This window comes from Aquila chrysaetos, chromosome 6, assembly GCF_900496995.4.
Source record: "Aquila chrysaetos chrysaetos chromosome 6, bAquChr1.4, whole genome shotgun sequence".
Taxonomy (NCBI): domain Eukaryota; kingdom Metazoa; phylum Chordata; class Aves; order Accipitriformes; family Accipitridae; genus Aquila; species Aquila chrysaetos.
Window position 1 is genome coordinate 16,204,880 of NC_044009.1, and position 26,198 is coordinate 16,231,077.

Here is a 26,198-nt window from a genome sequence, read left to right on the forward strand (position 1 = left end):
GGTGTTTTATACCTCAGTACTATTGAAATGAACTGTTGAGTACTGCTCAACTGTTTCTTTATTTCTTGTTTAAATATGCACTGTAGAACAGTGTGACAACGGTCCTGGATAACATTGTTTCTTGGCAATGATCAGTTCAGGTTCATGTTCAGCCAGTCCGAGGATGAGGGTCCCAGTTCAAGGAAGGAATATGTAAGTTCTTATGGTATCCCCATCTAGCAAATTATTCAGGTATATGTTCCATCTAGAAGGCGTGTTTAAATAGTGTTGACTTAAGTGTAGGCTTCACAGGCAGCCTAGAGCCTACCTTATGCATACATCAATGCGTTGCTGAATAGAAAAAAACAATATCAGAAATGTTAAACTGAAATATAACTTTTTGATAACAAGAAAATATATAAAAATATTTTTCATTATTTGTGCTTACTGTACTAACTGTACTAGTAATACAATGCAAAATTGCATATGCTTACATGCATTTATGTGCAAAATTGACCTGTTATTTTGTAGTTTTCAGATATGAAAATATGTTTGCAAAATAATGTACACAAAGCAGAGATTTAATTGCAGTTTTTAGGGAAAATTGGCAAAAAGATAGCAGTTTATGTTGAAATTCCAGTGGTTTTTTTTGCTTTCTGCAATCTGAATGCAAGGTGACAAAGATGACTTAAGCAATGTTATGACAATACCTAACCTGTATGGAACAGGATATGTTCTCAAGGTATACTTTTTAAAATGCATCCTGCAAGAGTTTAAACTAAGCAACGTTAGGCTGTAGAAGCAAACTCTATTCTATCATTAGGTCCTTATGATTCATTAGTTTTAACGTTTGGAATTGGAATGCCACCTGGGAAGAATGCATTGGATTATATTCTGCAGTGCTGTCTATCTTGATATAGTGCTGACTCTGTTATTCTTGCATCTAATGTATTCAAGTTGGCAAGAATGTGAAAGACATAATTCTCATTACATGTGCTAAGCCAGGCAGTGAGGGGAAACAAGCTTGACTAAATGCTTGGATTTCAACCAATGGTGCAGCAAACTAATGTTGGTTCTGAAAATGAAAACTGTTACTGTACATTCATCAGCTGAAAACACTGAGCTTTAAGAATCAAAATTTTAAAAAAGAAACTGAGGACACTTTAGCAAGTTAACCCTCTTCAGTTTAAAAGCATCAGAATGAAAATTGCTGTGAATAATAAAGGTACTTGTTATTAGTAACAATTAGGGATTTTATGCTGAAGGACGTATTGTGTGGCATTTTTATTTTGAGTTGATGCATTCCTTGGCAGCAGCAGACAATAAAAATGGATAGAATTTTCAGTACCAGTAGCTGCTTCAAGAACTCTTGTAGGTCAGTTTTTCAGAATACGCTTTAAAGCAAAGAAAGTTGCATCAGCAGAGTTCCAGTTGTCCTTGAGGGCTCGATACCAACTTTGAACTCCTCGCTTTCACCGCAGTATGTAATTGTCCCACTGTGTTTGTGGGCTGGCAGTACTCTTATTTAGAGCACTGCCCTGCTCTTGGAAACAAGCTATTCCCATTTACACAGCTCAGCTTCTTCTATAGCTTAAAAGCATTTTCATCTATTTTTTTTTTTTCCAAATGCCTGCAGAGTGCATGGCTATTTATTAGCATGTGTGACAGCTTAAATGGCTCTTGTCAACAATTATCCATTTAGAAAAGTGGCGGTCTTCATTTATGATGTTGTAAGGAAAATGATCTTTAAACAAAAGTCTTGTGTGTTTCTTAAAATACAAAGTGGTATCTCTAAAATGTATTCTGTGAGGTTGAAAACAATTCAAAGAATTTGTGCTCTATAACAGATCAATATGGAATAAAGTGTTAAGATTTTTTTGACTTTGGAAGACCAACTTTTTCTTGTGCTTACCAGCAAAGTTATGGCCCCACATAAATCCTAGTGGTTATAACAATACTGTTTGACAAAAGTAGTCATGATATAGGGTAAAAGGGGTAGCATTATAAAAAGTAAAATGTTTCAAATGTAAAATGAAGGGAAAGAGAAAAAAGGGCTTTCATTTCCAGCAGTTCCAGCAATATTTATTTCCTGGAATATTGGCTTTTCTCAGACTCTTACAGTGTTTTTTTTTTTAAATAGACCAAGAAATTCTGCCACCATTGAAACTAATCATTGGTAAAACACTGACTCCTGTGTGATCAGGGTTTGACCCCTGGAGTCCTCCTGCTGACTGTGCTCTATGGGGAAACTGGATCTGCAAGCCCTAAAAGTTGAGATTTGCCATTGCTCTTTCTAAATGGCTTTGTGAATAACTATCTAAATCCAAGATGGATTAGAGATCACAAAGTGTTCGGTAAAATGGGGTGTGGGAGAAGTAAATGGATGTGTTTCCGGAATATTTGATATGAAGCTTTAGTTGGGAAACATACAGAGAAAATCATGCTGTGTGACAATCATACTTCCATTGTCTGAAAGCATCTAAAATAAGTAGTTGTGACCCAAAGTAGGTTAACAGGCAGCCTTTTCACGAAGAATGTAGCCTGTACATGTCTCCCTCTCTCTGTAATAGGAGCCATGTCTCAGTTATGTATGTGGCTGGAAGGAGTTCAGTAGTATTTCCCAGGCATAAGTAACTTTTTTGGTAAAAGTTTAAGCATGAAAAAGGATTGCTTGAACAAACTTTTATCCATCCACTTTAATGTAAACCTGTTTGCTCTGTGCGAGTGAAATCAGCTGCAAACTTTTTCCATTTTTCTCACGCTTACCATTCTCTCACTTGACAATACAAATTCAAGCTGTTTATAGGTAATTCCAGAGCAGAGAAATACTTTGCTTACATGAAGAGAGAGCACGCATACTTAACAGAGTATCTGTCTTTTTGAAGCAGATAGTGCAATTAGAATTTTTTAATCATTATAATTTATGTGCATAATTACATGCATAATATGTGTATAATTTATGTGTAGACAAGAGGGGAAAAAGTCCCTTTACTGGGAAAGTAGGACTTGGAAAATTGAGAGGTAAGCTATCAAGATGTGAGAGATGACTGCAAATTTTAATTTCATGCTTTCCCTTTTCATATTAATTGCTGCTATTTTATGAGCCTATTCCTTGTGGAAGGGTTAGTCTTAACCCAAAACTCGTTTGAGAAGAAACCTGAAAGCTAGAGTGGAAGTGTGATGGACTATGTGGGGAAAGAATCTGAAACGCTCTGTGTATACGGTACATCTTAGTGTATCTTCCTAGCACAATGGGGTTTACTTGATTTTTTTGGGGGTTATTTTTCAAAGCTTGGTGATGTAATTTCTGATTCCTATAATAGTAGTTTAGTGTTAACAGTTTACCAACCAAATACATAAATCCATGAGATCAAAGGGTCTTATCATGGCTCTGTAAGGGTGTCCCTATCCTGGAAGTTTCTAGACACAACTAGAAACAGTGCTGATATAAAGCTTTCATGGAAGTCCATAAATTGACCTGTAAGCTTTTATTCAACTGGAGGAAAAGGTGACCTGCTTCATGAATAAAGAATGGACCGTACTGAGCAGCCTGGAAACAGGTCAAAGAAAGCTATAGCTGTCATTTTTAACCATATTAAAATACTGCCTTTCAGCACTTCTTTATGCTAGCCTGTAGCCCAGAATTAGAGCAGTGTAACATAATCTTTTATCCTATCCCATGCCTTTTTTTCTTTCTTTGGTTTGGTTTCTTTTTCTGAAACAACTATTCCATTTGCCAGGGTCTTTCAAACAATGCAAAAAATACATTGTAGGTAAACTGAGAATCCATACTTCACAAACAAAGCCTCTGATTTAGGCAAATATTCCAGAGGTAAATGTCTTCAATTTCCAGAATAACTTGTCTTTAGGTTGAGATTATGGGCTATGAAGTTTGTTATTTATTGTGCTCCTTGGTTTTCAAGTAACTTTGTTTTAAAATAGGGTAGTTGTTTTTGTTGTAGTTTTCTAAAGGACACTGACATCCCAAAGTAGCTGCCTTAGATTTAATAAATATATATACAGACAACCAGACTGTGGACATATTTTAGCCTTTATCTATGGCAATAGTAAACAGTGAATATGTGGTGTCTTAAGAGCTAAATCTGTTTTTTGAGCTGCTGGAATTTTTTTGCTTTAATGAAACATCAGTTCACTTGGCATTTTTATTAACAGTCGCTGTTTTTCTTTATTTCTGATGAAGCAAAATCTTACAGGGCTGCACTTTACTACCTTTTTTTCCCCTACTGTTTTTGGTGTGTCATAGTGGCTTTGAAAACCAATTTACTTCACATTCCACTTCTACTGCCAGCTTGACTAAAAATGGCTTGATTATGTACAAAAATATAATAAATGCACAGGTCAAAAGAAAATCATATTAAAGAATATGCAGATTACACTAGAGAGTAATACAGCTGAGTGAGCAGAGGCTGTTGTTAGAGCTGTAAGGACAGCTGTACTTAAATGTTTGTAGTTGCAGTTTTGGTACTTTGTCTTGGGGGGGGGGGGGGGGGAGTGAATTCTGAGATGAAGAAATACATTATTCTGTCTCCTAGTCCAGGGTACCCATATTCCATTTTGAAATGTATTTGGTGGGGATGACCTTGCAGAACTATTTACTTAGGTTGGAGTTTGTGTCACTTCTGTATGGCACGAACAGTAGTAAATTGGTTATGTAGTTCCTAAGTTTCTTGCTGTTACAGGTGAAAGAAACAAACTTGTATGAACTGTAGGCTTGAAAAAGTTAGAGCAATACAGTTTCTTAGAGGAGTTAATTTTCTGCTTTAGTAGAAAAGCATCAAAGAAACTGGATAAAAGACAACTTATCTATATGCTTTTACACATGGCATGCTGAAGATAATAGTATAATATTTTAGTATAAATAGAGTATAAAGTATAATAGGAAAGCAGACCCGATAAAACCGGAGAATTTTCATCTGTGCCATTCAAGGCAGCTCCATTGCATTGGATGGAATTATGATAAGTTATAATAAATAAGGCTTGCCTTTGAGGTGCTTCTTGAAAATGTGACAAGCTTGTCAGAAAGCTGGAGGGAGAACTGTGAAAACTAGAAATATGAACTAAACATGGCTGGTTACAGCATCTCTGCAGGGACCCAGTGAACAATATGGATTTATTTACAATGGAGGAAAGAAATCCCTTATCTTTTGCAGTAGGACTTTGCTTTAGGATCTGATTCTGTGAAATTCAGAGTAACTTCTAGAAGTGCTGTCCTGGTTTCAGCTGGGATAGAGTTAATTTTCTTTCTAATAGCTGGTATAGTGTTGTGTTTTGGGTTCAGTATGAGAAGAATGTTGATAACACATAGATGTTTTCAGTTGTTGCTAGGTAGTGTTTAGTCTAAAGTCAAGGGTTTTTTCAGATTCTCATGCCAAGCCAGCAAGAAAGCTGGAGGGGCACAAGAAGTTGGGATGGGACACAGCCAGGGCAGCTGACCCAAAGTGGCCAACGGGGTATTCCATACCATGGGACGTCACATTGAGTGTATAAACTGGGGGGAGTTGGCCTGGGGGGATTGCCGCTCAGGAACTAACTGGGCATTGGTTGGCAAGTGGTGAGCAATTGCATTGAGCATCACTTGTTTTGTATATTCCAATCCTTTTATTAGTATTGTCATTTTGTTATTGTTATTAGTTTCTTCCCTTCTGTTCTATTAAATTGTTCTGATCTCAACCCACAAGTTTTACCTTTTTCTTTCTGATTCTCTCCCCCATCCCACTGGGTGGGGGGAAGTGGGTGAGCGGCTGCATGGTGCTTAGTTGCTGGCTGGGGTTAAACCACAAAAAGTGCTAACAAAACTTCTCTCTTGCATGAAGTCTGTGTCTGAATTGCCTTTTGAGAATTTTCAGAAATATTTTAGCAACTTTTGCTTTGAATCCTAAAATAATCAGCCTCTTCCCTCCTTTTGTTTGAGAAGGAATTAAAGGTTTAGTTGGGTTCTTATGAATGTTACTGATTATTGCACTGCACTGTGATCACTGTTTAGCTGTTGTGTTTGCCAACGATAGGATACTTGAACTTCAGAAATGTAGTGCTAATCACCTTCAGGATGCTTTTCCTTGACGCTGGAGCGAGATAAGAGCTTTCTGTGTCGTGGACCAAAGATACTGATGTTACCAAAGACTAGGCTGTGTGCTGCAGAACTCACCTGTTCCTTATGTATAATGTGTTTGCCTGTTTTTATGAACACCATGCCCTGAAGAGCTGTGAAGACAATATAATTGATTAAGTTACTACAAAGTATCTGAGCTCAACAGCTGTAAGCACTCATGTGTTTCAGAAGACCAAAACCTTGCAGTGATAGATGCCAGGAATTCTGAGGTACTTAACTGATAGAAGTAAACAGTCATACTTGTGTGACTATTGCTTGTAGAGTAAAATTCTCATTTTGTTGCAATATGAGGAATAAAACTGAGCTTCTCAGTGTATCCATGGTGAAGAGCCTTTAGTCTTCTCTTGAATTGCTAATAAAGAGCAGAGGATGTGGTACGTATAGCCAGTTCAGTCAGTGCTGTGTCAGAGAATATCAAGGGTTAACAAGAATAGCAAAGCTGTATAGATGTTTTGCGCAATAAAGATGCATAGTTTCTGTCCAGTTAATCTGGAGGATAACAAACTCCAGCTACTGCAAACTTGGAATTTATTCAGAATGGTGGTAGATGCAATCCCATAGTTATTCTTTTCAAAGCTCATTTTCCCATCTTATGCATGCGAATGGACATCCAAATGCTTGCTCTGCAGAAGCATGGGTGCAGAAAACAGACAGACAGATTTTAATTAAACTTTATTAAATTTTTAAATAGATGAGTACTATAAGGCATTCTTGTTAAAGTTTGACATCAGATGATCTCATGATTTTTCCAGATTAGGAGTAACTAGTTTATAATAAGGCCAGGGAAAACAATCAGCTTTAAAATTGAGGTTATCTACTCTTTTGTTTGCTGTACTACCTACTGTTTGATGAAGACTACTAATCAATTCACCCCGTGTTCTCTGCTGCAAATATAGAGGCCATGAAAGCCTCTTAATCTAAGTCTGAAATACTCTTGCTATTACTGAAATTGAATCTGCTGTGACCTGTCACCAGGTAGATGCACTGGGCTCTTTCTTTTTCATTTTATAACATCTGTAGCTTTCCCATTGGCTAAACTGGCCAAATGGTTTGTGGTGTTAATTTGCTTAGGTAAGGACTCTGCGTAGTGTGTGAAGATTGAGTGAACTCCTTTCCACATGTACTCTCCCACCAATCTGTACAGGAACTGGGGGTGGATGAGAGGGTATTGGGCATGTGTAGGGATAGCAATTTGCAAAAGATTAAAGCACTGGTGGTGGGCATCTTCCCTTCAGAATTTTTCACTGTAATAATCCACAGCAAAACCCGGTGTTCTGATTTTAAGACTGAGTATTTTGGCATATGCTCACCCTGGTGAGGGTGGAACCTTCCTCAGTTTTAAGCTTTGAGATGAATGAGTTTCTTCTTCACAGGGTGACTTCATCCCTAAATTCTTCAGAACTATAAATGCAAAATCCAGGAGTTATAGCTTACTTTTTTCTCCAGGCAAAGTAGATAAGAACTTGGGTGTTGCTTGTTTGTTGGGCAGACTGAAGGTCTTTTGGTCCTTTTTTTTTTTTTTTTTGATAGATAGATGAGGGATCTGTATCAGTTTCATCTAAGAAAATTTCTCCTCCATGATATGATGTAATGTGTTTCATACTTGCTGTTCTATGAAAATGCTATTCATTGCTGGGTCTGTAGGTTGCTTCTGTTCTGGGGATCCTTTGAACTGGGTGTATTGGCTTTGTGTGGCAAGGTTTTGGTAGCGGGGGGGGGGGCAGGTTACAGGGGTGGTTTCTGTAAGAAGCTGCTGGAAGCTTCCCCTGTGTCCGACAGAGCCAATACCAGCCGGCTCTGAGACGGACCCACTGCTGGCCAAGGCCGAGCCAGTCAGCGATAGAGGTAACGCCTCTGTGATAATGTTTTTAAGAAGGAAAAAAAAGTTGGGACAGATGGAAATGGCAGCCGGAGAGAGGAGTGAGAACATGTAAGAGAAACAACCCTGCAGACCCCCAGGTCAGTGAGGAAGGAGGGGGAGGAGATGCTCCAGGTGCCAGAGCAGAGATTCCCCTGCAGCCCGTGGGGAAGGCCCTGGTGAGGCAGGTTGTCCCCCTGCAGCCCAGGGAGGTCCATAGTGGAGCAGATATCCACCTGCAGCCCGTGGAGGACCCCACGCCGGAGCAGGTGGGTGCCCATAGGAAGCCCACGCTGGAGCAGGCTCCTGGCAGGACCTGCGGATCTGTGGAGAGAGGAGCCCATGGAGCAGGTTTTCTGGCAGGACTTGTGACCCCGTGGGGGACCCACGCTGGAGCAGTGTGTTCCTGAAGGACTGCACGCCGTGGAAAGGACCCATGCTGGAGCAGTTTGTGAAGAACTGCAGCCCGTGGGAAGGACCCACGTTGGAGAAGTTCGTGGAGGACTGTCTCCTGTGGGAGGGACCCCATGCTGGAGCAGGGGAAGAGTGTGATGAGTCCTGCCCTTGAGGATGATGAAGCGACAGAAAATAACGTGTGATGAACTGACCGTAAACCCCATTTGCTGTCCCCCTGTGCTGCTGGGGGGGTGGTGGTAGAGAATCTGGGAGTGAAGTTGTGCCCGGGAAGAAGGGAGAGGTGGAGGGAAGGTGTTCTGAGATTTGGTTTTATTTCTCATTACCCTACTCTGGTTGACTTGTAATAAATTGAGTTAATTTTCCCCAAGGTGAGTCTGTTTTGCCTGTGACAGTAATTGGTGAGTGATCTCTCCTGTCCTTATCTTGACCCACAAGCTCTTTGTTATATTTTCTCTCCCCTGTCCAGCTGAGAAGGGGGAGTGATAGAATGGCTTTGGTGGGCACCTGGTGTCCAGCCAGGGTCAACCCACCACACTGGGAGACAGTGGGTAAAATCTCAGTGTTGAGACTCTTATTTTCCAAACAGCATTCAGAAGGAGTACAGCACTGCCCACATCTGCGGTCACGCTTTAAACAGAGAGCTTGTTGGAGTCTTGAAGCAAGCGGCAGTGAGTGAGCACTCAGTCTGTAGCCTCAGGGCTCTGTGAAACGGTAGAGGAGAGCCCTGAAGCAGCACAGCAGTTTGGCAAGAGTAATTTTTCCAACAGCAATGGTGGAGTCTGAAGGAAAAAAAAACCAAAACAAACAACTTGAAAAATAAGCTTTGAACACCTTTTTCTACCTGGTTAAATTTGGTACAAAAAGTACTGAGAGGTGGACGTGGTGGTGGAGACAAAAAGGAATTTTGCTGTTTAGTTTCATTGTGGTTAGAAATACTTACATGTGAAGAAGAGACTTGTCACCAGGATTTTGTGTTTGTCAGCCTTTTTGAGGTAGAGACACTAGCTACAGAAAGACCTCAGGAGAGGGCTGTTGATGATGAAACAGTCTTCCCCTGTCCTTTTTGGTATTTATTGGAGGTTTCAGGTCTATCACTCTCCAGCTGAAGAGCTCATGCTTCACTCCTTCCAAAGAGACTGTAATCAGTAGCCCATTGAGCTAATTGTTTGCTTGTTTGACTGTTTTGAAAAAACAAAATGAAGAGAGAAATAGAAAGAGGCAGGCTGCCTTCTTAACAAAATCCCAGAAGTAACAGAGTCATTTTCTGTGTGTTGAAAAAGCCTGCAGCCCAAGTCTCTTTTGTCTGAAAGTGACATATTAGTCTCCGAGTTCCTTAGAAAAGAGGAAAATTACTGGCCAGTGGGGCCATTTATTTTTGTTTCTGTGTGTTTAAGGAAAAAGAAACACAGTAGATACTGCCTGGAATAAAATGACTAGTTCTCTATAGATTTACCCCTCCCGATTCAAAGAACAAATACCCATGGTGCTATTTTAAGAATGCTGTTCTGAATTTTGTTGCCCTTCCAGCTAAAATAAAATATAAACTTTTGTAACTGCTAAAGAATTGGGTATATATAACTCCATGAAATAACAGATTCATGGCTGAATTTCTCTTAGTTAGTTCTTTATCACACTCAGGGACTCAGCTGCCTACCAAAGAGCAGAAATTCATACATAGGTTATGTTTTGACCAAATTTCCTCCCTTCTACAAAGAAACCTGCGAGTAAAAGAAGTAGATACAATTCATGTTGGGTAATAGAGCAATGACTGAGAAGGCATTAAACTCTAAATTTTTAGTAACTCCTGGAACAGTAAGAAAAAAAAAAAAAGCTGGCTGAGAAGCCTGTTCCTGCTTTCAGGAAGCTTCTTGTGGTGCAAATCCACTGATGCCAGGAGGTAACTTAAACAGACGATCTGTGAGGAGAATTTAATGGCTACTGACTCTTACTCAGTAGCAATCTTGGCAACTAGATTGCAAATACATATACTTCCTGATTTTTAGTTGTGACTATTGTAATTTCTAAGCAGTCCTACTTAAAAGCACCAAACAAACAATTATTCATATATTCATATTGGGATAATCACTCATTTTGTTGGCTGCATATTTGCTTTTGTGATAACTGTCACTAAGAAATAATTTTTTTGTTATAGTAGGGGCTATAGACTAAAATAGACTGAGGGATCCACCATCCCTCCACCAATGGCAAAAATCAAAATGCATGAGAGGAACAGAAGGGATGGGTGTAAAGAGGTGAATTAACCTGTCTCAGACAACATAGTGGTCAAGCTGGACTAATCCTCGAGATACAATGTAAAGATTTAGGGCTTATGCTCACTCAATGAACAGTTGTAGCAGTTTGAGACGTTACTACCCTTCGGCAGAGTGTTTCTGTTCCTGCAGCAGACATGATCTAGCTCATAGTCCTGCATTTCGATCAGAGGTGAACCAAAGCTCTGCCCTGGGAAAGGGACTGTGCATCCTCTCTGCCCCAGCGGCACCGCAGCCTGCAGGGTGGGTAGCTGGAGCTGTACCAGCTTGACATACAATAACGGTGTTCACCACAGCTTGCCTTGCCAAAGTCTGTCATTTGACTACGTTTTTCTCTCTCCTGAGTATAGACTTAATTCTCCTGATGAGAACGTGCTGATGATACATGCTGTGGTTTTTTTATTGTAAACTGAAGGAGTACATAATGATAAATGAAAAAGTAAAAGGTATATATACATGTATTTTACCTGTAGTATGCAGAGGTTGATCTCTTACACTCAGATTTTAATTTTAAATGGTCATTTGGATCAGGCTTCATCATCAGCAGTTGTTTTCAAAGTGGCGGCAATTTGGAAGGGTTCCATTTTGTGCGCTTCTTGTTTGTCTTCTAAAGTTGATGATTTAGGCAAGTAGGGTAGAAGACCACAGCAGGATGGAAGTGTCAGTGTGTGCCAGCTGTGAACACATCTTTGAGGCTCATCCTTCCTACTCTTGATGTGCATATCTGTCTGTATTAAAAATACCTGTGATCTGGATAGCTGTGGAATTCCACAAACAAACGAAAAGCTTCATGCAAATATAGTTTCCTTAGTAGCATAACTTTCATCTGGTTTGACTTACCAAGCTTTCTTGTAATTAGTGGAGAAGTACTCCACTCAGTGTCGACATGAAGGCAGTGTGCAGGATTCACGTTCATCTGTTTGAAAACCTGTTCTGAAGTCTCTGAACTTGTTTCACAAATCAGTGGAGCAAAGTGGCATTTGTGGAATTATTGCTGCAAATAAGATGAGAATCAAACCCACTATCTGGAGAATTAGATCTCGGAATAGGTTTTACTCTGAACTTCTTGCACTCTACTTTGCAAAACCTGGTCTAAACATGGTTAAAACCCCTCACTAAGGGCTGTTACCCTCCTAGATATTTATGAAAAGCAGAGTGAACAGTGTATACATATCTAAAGGCTGATTTAATCCTTAGGGAAGTTATGTCTGGTTTTGGATTTCAGGATGTTCTGAAAGGATTGTTTTCTGTTTTGTAAAAACACTGCGAAAGAGAAAGCAAAGGTGAAATGTCCTACTGTTTCCTTCTAGGCTTCTTGAATGATTATGCTGGCTCACAAGTTCTGCAAGATGCCTAAATGCAAACCTGTAATCCTTTAATGCATTTAACACAGTGCTTTTCAGTGCAATTATATGCAGGTAAATACATACATTTTTCTGTATTTTGTAAATCCTATTTTGTTGGTATAGCTGTGGCAAGTATTTTTTTTTAAATCAAGTTCAGACAATGAGTGGGCAGTGCTGTACATATACAGAAACTTGCCATCTGTTAGTACCTTTTCTGCACTGGAAGCACTGTCACCAACAGCTATACGCTGTTAGATGTGGGGCATAGCAGGGTGCTCAGTCAGGTGTTGGGAATGCGATCAGCACAGATTTGTTTTGCAGGAGAGCCAGTTTCTCAAGGTCCTACTTACATGGTCAGGAGACTCATGGTGTTTAAAGATGAAGGACAAAGCCCAGCTACTTAAGGTAGGGCTGTGTTTGCCTATAATTCTCTATCAGACTTTCCCTGGGGGATTTACGTAGGGCTACCCCTAACGCTCAGACTCCTCTACACGTGCATGAATCAAATTCTGCTATGCTCATTGTATAATTTAAGGTGATGGGTGGGAGCAATAGCTTACGACATGTACCATCTTTCACTGCTGGAGATCAAGAGCACCATATGCCTTTCCTGGAGCCTGTTGTGCACACAAGGGTGAGGTAAGCTCCTACTTGTGAAAAATGAGAGTGAAAACCAGATCTTACCATATTGCCTTTGTGCTCTGACCTACCTTTTTGGCTGTATAGCAGCAAAAAAATTGGTTCTTTGATGACTATACACCTTACATTTGAGAAGCACAAAGGGTCTGTTTCCAGCTGTCTCTTTTGGCTTCCTATTCTGTCTTCTCCCTCTCTGTGATACTAGAGGAAGTGTAGTCTTCTGGAAACCAAAACAAACCAGATATTAAACTACTAACAAAGTTACAGTTGTTGCTGCTTCTTGACATCAGTGGTTCTGGTACAGACTTTCAACAAGTGATAGCCACTATGGGTGTTGTGTTCCTTAAGATAATACAAACACTTGGGGAAAAATAAAACCCCACCTCACTAATGTACATTAAAAATGTGCAATGTGCAAACTATGTGCTGGATATTCTAAAAGGAACAAATGGTAAGCTTCAACAGAAGGGGCTTCTGGGGGAGGGATTACTTCTGGGCATTTTTTAGTATGTTTGTTTCCTGATCTAAATATGAAAAATTCAGACTATGCTGCTAATTTTCCAAAATTAGTCATAATTCCTTCCCATGCTTCAGCAAAACTATAGAAAATGACCCTTTCTTAAGGTTAATTTAAAATCTGGCTAGAGTTTCTGTTAAAGAAAGCAAAGTCTATCTGTTGACAAGACCTGGCTTTTTGGGAGGATGGAAGTTTATACTTTGGAGAGTGGAGGATTCTGCTACTCTTTTCCTTCTTTTATCTTTTTTTTTTTTTTTTTTCCCCCCCTTGAACCGACAGGAAGATTTTGTCCTTGTCCTTTGTGTTCGTGAGTCTCAGGAGAACAGCACATACCATTTCTGTGCTATTTTTATTCCTTCCTTCTGGTAATCTATTGGTACTTTCAGCCTAAATCGGGTCACCTTGAGGATTAAGTAATGGCAGTATAGGAAGCCATTTCTGGAAGGAAGTAAATTGGTTTGTTTCTTTGTTTTGTTTTGTTTTGCTGGATGAGAAAAGGGAAGTTTTTGTCCTCTGGAGAGGATTCTTGAGTAGCTTTTTTTCTTTGGTGTTCTTAAGCTATAATATAAAGGTCTGGGACACTGTTTTTCACACTAACAGAGTAATTAATCTTAATTGCATTGATTGTTTTACCACGCTTTAGTGGGTGATTAGAAATGGCTTTATATCACAAGACAGAATAAGGTGTCTTATCCAAATGTCTGTGAGTTGGCAAAAAAAATAGCTACCATTTGCTGCATGGAAAATGGCATTGCATCAGCTACATGGTTCTAGTGATACGACCTCCTGTCTGCATCATTCTTCAGCCTATTTGTGTGTGAGGTTCGCCTAGGTTAGAGATAACCAAAGCATGACTGAAAGGGTTCAAACAATGGCTCTGGTTGTTGGCCATTTGTCAAGACTGCGGCAATGCGGGCATGTCCCGGCAAGGAAACAGGGTCCAAACCTGCCTTTCCCTCCTGCGGACCGAGTACTTGGTACATCTTCTTCTGGAACTGCTTTGATATTTGTCATTATTTCAATGGTCTTTGGATGCCTTTGAGTATAACTTTTTCTTTGGAAGAATTCAGCTGATGAGCAATTTTTCTTCTGCTGCTGAGAATACTGTTTCTGTGTTTAAAAACATTTTATATATGTATCATACATATGTGTGTATATTATGTATATATTGAAGTCCAATAGTGAATTACAACTAAATGCAGCCTTACCTGAAGCAGATGGACTTCATCCTTCATCTTTAAACACCATGGGTCTCCTTTGCATGTATTGCGATCTCTGGAAGCTGGCTCCCCTTCAGGTCTGTGCTGATCACACTCCAAACACCTTACTGAGTGCACTGAGATTTTATATATCTATATCTATCTATCTATATATATATAAAAACATAGGAAGACTGGAAAGTCTGGAAATCCGTGTGGAAATTGCATGCAAACTCTTTGCAAGCAGCCAGAGCAAATGTGAGAGAAAATGAGTATCTCTTTTTTCCAGATAGCTGGGCAGTGTTTGGTACTCAAGTCTCTCCTGGGCAGTTAGGGATGCACTTATGTGTGGTAGAGCTGTAATTCTGTGTATTTCCCCATTATCCTTAGCTTTAAATTTGTCTTCCAGCGGCAGTGCTGCATGCTGAGAGTCAAGTAGGGCTTTTTATACCTATATCCACAATGATGTCTATTCTAATGAAATACGTTGTGTACTTAATACTTTTGTTTTAGGGCATGAAGTCAGTAGGAGGAACGGGGAGCCCAGTTCTCCAGCCTCCTAGCTGAGTACTTAATAAGCCCAAACTGATGCTTCGTCAGCTCAGAACAGCCAAAACTACTTCATATTTTATTCTGTCTGGCTATGATGTCTACCTGGATCATATTAGTGTCTAAGCTGTGCCCATGTAGTCTGATATACATGTAAGGGATGTCAGGATAAAGATGCTTGAAATGATAATCACTCATATTTCTATCCAGTTTATTTCCTGGAGGTCCTGCACTTACAGACTGCTGATTCATTGCCGTACAATTTTGGTTGGATGTCCAAATCCCTTCTGAGTGCCTTCAGTCTTGTAAACCCTGGAAGCTGTTTTGTGCTTGCAACAGCAGCAGAATCTTTCAGCCTCTGGAGACCTCCATGTATGTAGCTGGTGTCAGGACTAAATTATGGAGAAGCCAATTAGGACCTGTACCCAACAAATTCTTCACTGAGATAAAGTAGTCGGCAGAGAGGTCTTGTTCCTGCTTACAGAGGTGTTTCTTAATAAGGTCCAGCAGATCTAGGAACAATTTGATTACTAGGGAGTTTTTAAAGGGGGCACTTGAAAAATTATGGAAACTTGAATTTTAAGGATGATTTTCATGCCTGCCTTGTCTGCATGAGGCAGAGTGAGCTAGGATTTTGGTTTTTCCTGGATGCTTCTTGCTTGAAGTTCTCTTTGCCTGTGAACTTGATGCAACTGAAGGAGGAGGGGAGGAGAGAGTAAAGACACTCAGCAGAAATCGGTCAACTACATTAAAAATACAGAAATGTTTTAAAGCTGGTTTTACGGCTGAGACTGAAGGGAGGAAAGGATTTTAAAGTGTCAGTAGGGCATAAGAGGTATTGCAGGGTCCAGTTGTCCCTGTGTTTTGAATTCCCAAACAGATTTCTGAAATAGTGTAGTATTTCATGTTTGATTTCAGCCATTTTAATTTCTAACAAGGAGGACGAATCTAGGGCAACGGTGTCAGCTGAATTATAGGTGAATAAAATTACAGGCTGGGGCTGGAACAGATTATTTCAGTGATATCTTCTAGAATAGCCTAGGATTGCTAGGCAGGATGCTCTTCTCCCTGTTCAGAGCCCCTCTCACCAAGAGCAATGGAAATGCAGCTTTCAGGTACTACTGTCACTGAAAAATGGTGTAAGATAGTACTGTTCAATTATTTATTTGGTCAGTAGTATACAGAGCTATTGAATTTTATACCTGTGGTTTTAATGAAAGTGTGACTTCCCCATAGTCTAGAAGGAGAATAATGGGGTGTTTGAGCAGAAACTGACTGTATTTGTGTCCCTGACCACTGGGTTAGGGACAAGAAAGACAAATACAAGGAAGAAATATTGCATGAAATTCCAAACATGCCAACCATCACTGCTTTATCTGTAGCATCAACTGCTGTGATGCCTAAATTGTGTTACAGGGAAATTCAGTCTTTATGGTGTGGTCTTTGGGGGTTCTTAAGCAGGTTTTTTTTCACTCCTCATCCTCATTGATTGTGTTAACTTTTAATGCCTGCTTCTCAAAGGTCCAAATTTAAATGCAAAACCTGTGAATATAGTAATTACTTCATGTCTTTTCAGACTTGCTGATAAAGCATTCAGGGACAGAAAAGGCATAAAATGAACAAGCAGGTGAGAGGCACGTTTTTATGGAATTCAAAGTGCGATCATCACTTCTGTCAGCTGAAGAGTTATGTCTGAAATGAACTGCTAAACAAAATGTAACAGCCAGATAAATTTAAATGTAAAAGTATAATACTCCTCTTCCCCTTCTTCCCTGCTGTCCTTTTTAAAATAGGATTTTGGGCATTTTGGGTAGATTGATGTAGTGTATCACTGTGTCAGGACTCAGGGTTTTGAGCCATGTATGGGTTTTGTGGTTAAAACCAGCATCAAAATATGGACTAGAAATCAGTTGAATTTTTATCTGGCAAAACCAAAATGAACTCCATTGCAGTAGTGGTTTTACTCCTGGAGTCAGGCTGTATAGCCATACAGCCCAGTTAGTATTCACACTGAGGATCCTGTGGGGGTTCAATTATCTGTGGGGTTTGAGGATTAGATTAATTTTTTTTAGGACCCAGGATTTTTTGTGACACAGTCATACTAAAAGTTTATATAAATTCTCCTAGACCTGCCAGTGAACTTGTAAAATTCATTTCATAAACACCTAGATTTGAACAATTTCAGATTTTAAAACCTATGCAAAAATTGTTTATATCTGCCATCTATTAGATACGCTGCCCATTGGTAAAAGCTGCACGTACAAACCTCAGAGATGCAGAAACGTTTGCAGCAGTGGGAAGTACGGCAATTGCTTTTTTTAAAAAAAAAAAAAAACAACCCCAAAACAAAACCTGCTGCAAGCCAGTCATCATCTTTGCAGATGGATGGCTGAATGTGGTGTGGAGAGCTTGCTCGTCCTTCTTTTTACTGGGCTGTCATATCAAAACAGAAAGCGCTCAGAAGCATTACCCTTGGTGTTGGTAAACTGCAGCTTCTCTTTTACCTTTTAGCAGAAATCCTGAAGCTCAGAATGGTTTTATAGGCTTGCAGTTACTGCATTTTGACACAGGGCTTCTACCTGAGCTCAGGGTATGAAATAAGCAGCCTGTACCCGTTGAGAGTGTTGTCTCTTTCAGAACTTGGTTTAAAAGAGTGTCCAGCAGATGGTGCAATGGGCTTTTTTTTTAGCTACAGAAATGCTTAGATCTTGAGGGTTCCTTTGGGTTGAAATTAAATGAAGTAATTTTATATGCTCTGAAGCTAACATTTAAAAAAAATTGGATTTTAGAAATAAAAATATACAGGTTCTGTATTTTTTGTTGCTGAAGAAATCAGTTGAATTTGATACGCATTTCTATAATACCTCCCCTGTCCTTGTAAACACTTCTGAAAACAGAACTAAATTTCTAGGGAAGCCATGACTTTGCTTTATCCCTGTAAATGGAGGAGTGCAGTCTTTGTCACCCAAGATTATTGCAGCATCTGACAAAGTGGGGTTTAACACCTTTGCCTCCTGTCAGAAACAAGAGCTGTTTAAAGCTGTGTCTATAGGAGGTCAGTCAGTTCCTAGTATAGTACGTTTGCAGTTTAAAACCAGTTACTTTCTACCCCAAAACAGTAATCTCCTGATGTTAATAATAAGTGCCAGACAAGACATCTCTATATTTCCACTTAGAAATGATTAATTACAATTAATTAGAAGACTGCTTTTTGCACACATAGATAAATGATCTGCCTATTTGTTCTTGATGCTGCCCTTCTCATACAAAATCAAAGGGTTAATTTGGTGCTGGAAGTTGCAGGCCAAAATGCTGTTGACCAACTTTCTACAGAATAGCCTGGGATACCCCTTCTGGTTATGAGCAGAGTTGTTTACATCCCCTTTACAACTCTTACTTAAAAAACCCTAAACAAACAAACAAAAAATCCCTGCACATATGTATCTATCTCCCTCTCTATGTTGGGGTCACAATAAGCAGAACTCACAGTAACAGAAAATCTTGGTAACAGAGCAGTGCAAAAATGATATGAATTAGTTTTCCTTCTCTGATTCTCTTAAAATGTGCCCACCAACTTTTGAAAACTTCTGAGAAGCTGCTATGTTGAAAAATGCATGCTGAGGAATCGAGAGAAGTTGTAAAGCTCTACAGAGTCTTGAATCCCTTGCAGCAGATGCTTCTTCTATGTTCTCTTTTACTCCATTTCTGAGTAAGCTACACAAATTTAGCTTTAGAGCCAGAAGTGATGAGTAAGGAGAAAATCATGTCGTCTTTGGAGATAAGAGTCAAACTGTATCTAGAAGAGCATGCACAAATTCCTTCCAGGGTTATATGGGCTTGCTTCAACAATTTGCTCACAGTGTTTAAAAGAACCATTAAATTACTTGCAAACCTCCTGTTAATAATGGAAGAGTCCTTATAGAGCTGAAAACCTGAACAATGGAGATGCCCCAAAAGTGCAATAGGTTTGATTGTATTCATGAAACCACAGTCTATAAATATTTTATATCTCTTAAAATTGTGTTTCTAACTCTCCTTTTTGCGGGCTCCTGAATGCAGCGTTAATGTGAGCAAAATGCTTCTGGGAAACCCAGGGAAATGCAATCAGATTCAATTTAATGCCGACCTACCTACTTTCTTGTGCCTGCTGGATTTTGGTGGTAAATCAGCCATAGGCTACTTAGTGTTTATTTTAGCAAATGTGAGTACTGGGATCCAAGTTCACGTTCAGAGTTCAAAGATTAACTTTTTAGGCTGCTGTGGGGTGGAAGCATGGAAAAACCAGTAAGCTTAGTTCTTGTAAGAGGAAATATAGCTGCTGTTGTCATTTTATAGAAATCTTTTAGTTTAGCAGGCACTGATGCAACCACTGTGGTTATGAGTGACAGGTCATGGAGTATGATGTTTTATCTGGAAAGTCTCACTGTGGCACAGACATTATGAGGGAGCAGAGTAGTACATCTGCCACGTCTTGTGGGCTGGTACAGAATATGTGGTGTTACTGAGGTCTTCGGCCTTTAATTCTGTGACTGTTTTTGAGTTGGGGAGTTATTAGTTTGCCATATTGGAGGTTAATTTGCAACATAACATCAGCCTGGCCTTTCACTGAAAGGCAATGTCAGATTTGCTGACTGATGTGCTTTCTGAAAGTGCTTCCCTGCTAGACTGGTCCTGTTTAATAAAATATAGGAAAGTGAATGAAAAATGAGCTGTTTTTTTTTTTTTGTACTTATGACTAATTTACACATGTAGCACCTTTAAGACCTATATGGTGTGGGTTTTTTTCAGCTATACTCTGCTTGCATTTTAAGCCATTCAGATGCAGACCTCGTCTAAACTGGGAACTCTGTAGTTGCATTAGCACAAGGCTTTCTCCAAGCTAATAAGCCTTGGTGAGAAGCAGAGTGCTACAGCAATACAGTCTAATGACTTTTTGATTGGAGATGTTGCGGGTCTGATTGATTCAGAGGATAAGCACAGTTGCTGCCAAGAGGCAGTAGTCCATAATGCTGGAATTCTTATGAAAACTCTGAAAATATTTTAAAAACCCAACCAGTGGACTTCTCAATGTGTAAGTATTACTGAGGCAAAATCTGAAGCCTGTCGATTTTCTTGTCTGCATAAAGATAGAATCAATGCCTGATGCCCCTAGTAAACAAAATCTGAGAAGTCTCTTAAGTTAGCCCTTTAATAAAAGACAAGTCACCATTTTCTTTCCTTCTGTTTTGTCTTGTAGACTAGAAGCAGCACTAGAATTTGTCAAAAGGAACGACATGCGACTGATCTGTGTGGCCTTCATGAACAGGCAGGAGCGCTTCCTTCCCCCAAGCATCTGGTTTTTCATTCCTTGGAAGACCCTGCAAATAGCTATGCAGTATAGCTGGAGCTTTAGCAATATTTCAACAGGTGACCATCATCCTCTCACAGAGCATAATGGGGCAAAGTTAATAAGGAATAATAAGGTGATGAAGGGCATGCTTGGTGTTCAGTGCAAGTAAGCATAGGGATGAAGTACCTAAATGGGCTGTCCAGTGTGTGAATGAGCCTGCCTTCATTTCTTGGTTGTTCCTTGGAGACATGTCCTGTCTTTCCTTGCCATTTTGCTCCTTGGCTAGCAGTCCCCACATTTTTCTCCTGGGTCAGCATTATGCCTGCACAGCTGTGTAATGCAGGTTGCTGCAGATGGTCTTGGATTTCTCTTTTGTGAATGATGATTTGAGGAATGATTTTATTTCCCATTCCTCCTGGGAAATTGGGCACAATATGTTTGTCTGGGGAAGGCTGCGCAGACCAGTCAGTTACCAGACCCTTGCTCTCCAACTCATCCAGCATGACTGCAGAAGGCATTCCTGCTTTTTAAGCTCACTGGATGTTTATGGACTCCTTCACTACACAGGCTCTTTTCCTTCTCCCACACTTTGCAGCAAGGCAAAAGGCACTTGCTGTTCTACATGTAGTGCAACAAACATGGATCAGTGACTGCAGCAATTGGTTAGTCAGGAAGAGCAAAACCAAGTCAGAGGCTTGCAGAGTTGTGCTACTTATTAGATAGTCTTCTAATACTCAGAAATCAAGTCTTTTAATCTCACATATTAAAGCCTCAGGCATTACTAAATTAAAAAGATTTCTTACCTATTTGATTTTAAGGTTTAGGAATAGCACTGCTAATTTATCTCTCCAGCAAAGGAGAGACAGGTGTATACAGCCCACTATTTCCTGATAAAATTTATGCATTGGTTGTTTATAAAGTATCTTATGTTTATAATTTTAAGCCTGTCATTGTCACTCAAGCTCAACTTCCTACCACACCCCAGTTATGGTTAGGAAAGTGTATCCAAGATTTCACTATAAACAAGCAGTAACTTAACAGATAATACAGTGCCAGAGTTTTAAGTATATTTTATATCTGTAGAGCAAAGCTGGAAGCAGTGAACAAAAGTAATTGCTGCGCATTATTTTTTATCTTTTGCATTTAATAGTCTGATTTGAATGTTGAATGCTTTGGCTAAGCAGCGATGCTGCAGGACTAGGACCCTTTCTGTCTCATTTTAAGGATTTGATTTAGAATGCTGATTTTAAATAACTTTTCTGATGGCAACTGAGTTACCCTGGTAATTATTTAAATAAATCTGAACTAACTTTTTCAGGCGAAATATTTTAAGATTTCCCCTTCTTAAACTCTGTATTTTTTTTTATGTATCTGATTTCTTCCAAGTGAAATACCTACTGTATTCACAAAATTCCCCTCCCTTTTTCTTCCTTCCCAGGCACCAGGAAACTGGCATTTTCCATATGTCTTAGACCAGTAAGTTATTAATGATCTCTGTAGGTTTTTCAAAGATGATTGTTGCTCCCTTGGGTCAGGGCCTTTTCTTTTATATCATTCCTATGGCCTTCACCGCAAGTGATAACGTGGCTCCTTGACTCTACCAGAACTGGAGCCAGGGAAGGGATGGGCAATGTGATCTCACAGGCTGGGTCTTGCTTGAGATAGTCCTCTCCTACGTGTCCTGATGCCATTACAGAACCTGGCAGAAACAAAGCAGAAGAGATTTATTGAAGAGGCTTACAGTTAGGGCTACACAGATTATAGCAATCATTGTAATGAATTTGGTATAATATGGAATTCAGAGAAAAGGGCAAGTATCTGTTCAAAATAGCATTGAGTCCCAAAGGAAAGATAAAATCAGTGAGATGATAGGTCCAGCTTGATTTTTAAAGATTTATCACCACATTTATTCACTTTAATTCAGACAGGTTAAAGTATAAAACCCAGCTATCACCATGCAATATCAACAGGATTAAATAATATAATTTTTGGAGACAAGTATTTCAGTCAAGTAATTAGCCAATCAGTTAAACTTTTCCTTCCCAAACATGTCTTTCACCTCCCTTATCTGCAATGCAGATCACTTGCATTCAGTTTGGCCTGCACGAATAATTTCCAGTAGGAGTTCAGGATGTGAAACAAGACGAGAATGCCCGTAGAGCTCTGCAGTGGGCTGAGGAAATCGGACCTCTGTATTTTGAAAAAGGGCACTTCTGTACCTGCAGTGATCCTATATGTATATCTAGATGTAAAAATTAAACCCCTGTATTTGCATCTTTTGTTCCACTGAGGAGTTGATCTCGCCTGTTGCTGGCATTTGTTGGATTGGAGGACAGTTGGCCACTTCTCCTATCTCCTCAGCCTGAAGAGATAACTACCAGAAACATCCTGCCCTATCAATAGTTTATTAAAACCTTTGCCAAACTCGGAAAGAAAAATGTCAATGTAGTTGCAATAGAAACCAGGGGACAAGCAAAGCCTTTGTGACCATCTGTGGCACGTTCGGCCCCTTCCCCCTTGTGATTTGTGCTTAAGGGTCAAGTGATCCCATCTAGTGAGCCAACTGCCCAAGCTCTCTTACTCCCACTTTTTTTTTTTCTCCCCCCAACGGGTCCCTTTGGCAACCTCACTGCCAGTGAGGCAGCCCCAGGGCCTGGGTAAAGGTGGTGGTCTCTGTATGTGGCACCTTTACCACGGCCGGGTGATGCAGGTGATGTGTGTTGGGGAGCTGCAGGGTTGGTACCTGTGCCTGTTTTGCCTTGAATGCAAATGTGTTTTGGTGTTTGGTTTCAAAGTAGTCAAACCAGTTGTGTCTTCTCAGCCCAGAACTGCCGTGGGGAGGCAGCTTGTCTGGCTCCAGCCTTTCTACTTCCTTCTCCCTATTTTCACCCCTGAATAACCTACTTCTAGTTTTCTGAAGAAACCAGCTCCTTTTAAATGTCTTCTGAGTGTTGCAGGTTTTGTTTCTTTCCTTTGTTGTTATCCATATTGCTGCTGCTCAGGTTTGCTTTGTTATTATAGCTGTTAATATTGCATGATAAAATGAATTGTTAATTGCTGAACCTCTGAAGAGCAGACAACGGGCTGCTTACTGCCTACAGTAGATGCAGGAGGCTGTCAAGGACTGTTGGGACCTAGTGTCAGATCAATCACACGCTGGAGGTTTGCATCAGAAGGTAGTTTTGAAAGTGAGGAAGCCGATCCAGTGTTAAGAATATTCCTCAAACCGATCAGTTCCTCCCTGTTGCTGAAAGGTGCTCCTTGAAGTGTCAGTCAGGCTTAGCTATAAATTACTTGCTGGATATAAGTGGTACTAGCTCATGTTAGTACTGCCAGAAGCTGCTACAAATCATATTTCTCTTGATGTAGGAAAAGTTGGAAATGTTTTTCTATCATAGGTTTGTCTAAAACTGTGTCCAGCATTGTAGGAGCTATTTAAAGACGTTTACAACTTACACAATGAGCCGTATCAGGACTCAAGGATGATGATTTCTGTTTTCTCCTCTTTCCCTTCCTTATTTCAATAAGGACCAGCTGTCTCTGAGTACTGTTGCCTGCCATTGTGTGACTGCTGTTATTTAAGGAAAGTTGATGCAGATTTGTTGTTTTCACTTATTTTTATGAACATGTGAGGATATTTTGCCTCCTAGGCAACACAGTTCCCCCCCACCCCTGCTCATTTTTAGCTCTCCCAATAGTATTAGGGAATACTATTTAGAAACACAGAAGGGAAAAACTGGAGAGCAGGTTGCTGAGTGGGCCCTTTAGTTTGAGACTAGACAAATCATTCCATATGAATTTATGATGTGATATGACAGCATAAAGAGCAAATGTAATTTCATGTTGCGTTATTATTTATTGGATTTATAACAAAACTGCAATTACGGGCGAGCCTTGCTCATTCAAATGTGCTGAGACATGATCAGCATGCACACTGGTAAAAATTCATACTATTGCAGTGTAGCTGTTGCTAGCTCAAAAATGCATTCAGCTCAAAAATGCATTCATTAGAGATAGTGGTGAGGTTTTATTTAGAAATAATGAACCTGTGACTTAAAAATGCATGCATTAAGTTCCAAAGAACACTTGTGGTGGCAGTGGCCTCAGAACAGCAGAGGTGGCAACTGAACTTTAGTACAGTGACATTCCGCTAAATCTCTTCAAGTCACTTCTATGAATTAAGGAAACTCTCTGTCCACAGATGGATGTCCCATCTACTGTTTTGGCTTCTGCTTATAAACAGAGTTAGTGAAATTTTAGACCCTTTTCTAACTCTGCCAAAAAAAAAAAAAAAATCTACAGTATATATGTGCTGGCTTTACAGTTAGCAGAAAGCTAAAATATTAGTAGTAGACTAGTACAAAGGTGACATGAATTAGGTTTTTTTCCCTGATTCTCTTAAAATATGTCCACCAGTTTTTCAAGAATGGAGAGGCCACAATGTTGGAAAATGCACAGGCAAACAAAATAACTTACTTTTATAAATACAAATCCCGACTGCCTTCCATTTTTTGCCTTGAATTTTACATCTTAGTCAATAGGTAACAACAGAGGAAGGATCGAGAGAGATCTTGGAGAAGATCAGTCCAGTAGCCTGCCTGCCTTCTAATCTGTATTGATTCTATTTCAGTTACAGTTATTTCATCTATAGAAATTAAAATTGCACTAATGAAATACAACAGTGCTATCTGACAACTGGCATTTCGGAAGACAGTTATTCACATGCACAATAGTGGCATGACTGTTAAAAAAAAAAAAAAAGAGAAATCCTTGCTAGTCCACTTATTTTATTTCGAAAGGGCAATAAGAGAAAGTGATCATATGCTCTGGTGTTTGGCTTTGGGGTTTTGTTTGTTTGTTTGTTTGTTGTTTTGAGAAATAGCACCTGAAGAATATTTTCACTTAGAAATCAAGATATTAAGAAACTAGAAGGAGCTCTCAGAAGGATAACAAAAGGCTTTCAACACTAAGGTTACCCAATTCTACCTTTTCTCACAACATACAGTGCTGTTGGATAGCTCGAACACGGATAAATGCAGCAGATAGCAGATGTACAGGATCATTCCGATGTTGGGCTGACAGCTTGCTGCCAGAAATGCAGTGCTGCTGGGTGGACCTTGGCGGACCACTGCTGACGCTGGTGCTCCTGATGAAGGTGGGGCCGTTGGCATGTGCTGAAAGCCATGGATGCATGCTTCTAGGCTGGAGCGGATTCGCATCCAGGCAGCTCGGAGCATAGCTCGCGTCTGCAGCCAGACCAGATAATACTCTCTGGGCTTTCATTCTCTGTGGTTTTGTTCTTGCTAAAAAATCAGCCTGGTGTATGGAATGGAAGAGAACAACATCAGTATGAGGGAAGAGTGAGTAGGCTCTGCTGGAACTGGTCCATACTTTGTAAGTATAAGTTAATGATCAAATGTGATTGTAGGGAAACTCATTTTCTTGAGAGCATACATTTAAAAAGAGATATTAACACTGTAGTGTGGTAATCAGACACTGCAATATCCATGGTAAAATGCCAGTGTTCCAGAGATTTGACAAATCCAGCATTTGTTATTTACCTATCCAAAATACTTGGCTTTGAAAAAGCGGTGCTGAGTGCCAGAAGAAGGGTGTTCATTACAAATTCAACACAACATGCAGTCAGCTTCAGCACAGAGCTAACTGTAGGGGGTTTCTTTGGCTCTGCTTATAAGGTAGAAACTATACTAATTGGCCCATAATTCAAGCTGAAATAAGGAAAGGAGAAAGACAAGATGAGTGGTCAAGGGAAGCAGCTAGATTCGCTGGTGATTTTTGGGTAGCGAGTTGAGGGAAAGGAGCACTTACCCTTGAGAACTGCACAAAATCATTTGTAAACTCATCAGTCTTATGAATTATTTTGACTGTTATTGTTGTTAATTATTTGCACTGAAGTAGCACTCGGTGAAAAGAGTTATGCTAAAAATCCTATTCTACTGACTTC

The 26,198-nt window shown here is 39.8% G+C and overlaps 1 long non-coding RNA gene across 1 annotated transcript; it reads left to right on the forward strand.

Moving 5' to 3' along the window:
• The first annotated feature begins 5,796 nt into the window (after positions 1–5,796).
• Positions 5,797–16,602, forward strand: LOC115342784. The gene is made up of 4 exons (XR_003923900.2): positions 5,797–6,318; positions 11,965–12,072; positions 15,115–15,276; positions 16,481–16,602. It is a non-coding gene; the product is annotated as an uncharacterized LOC115342784 (long non-coding RNA).
• The last annotated feature ends 9,596 nt before the right edge of the window (positions 16,603–26,198 follow it).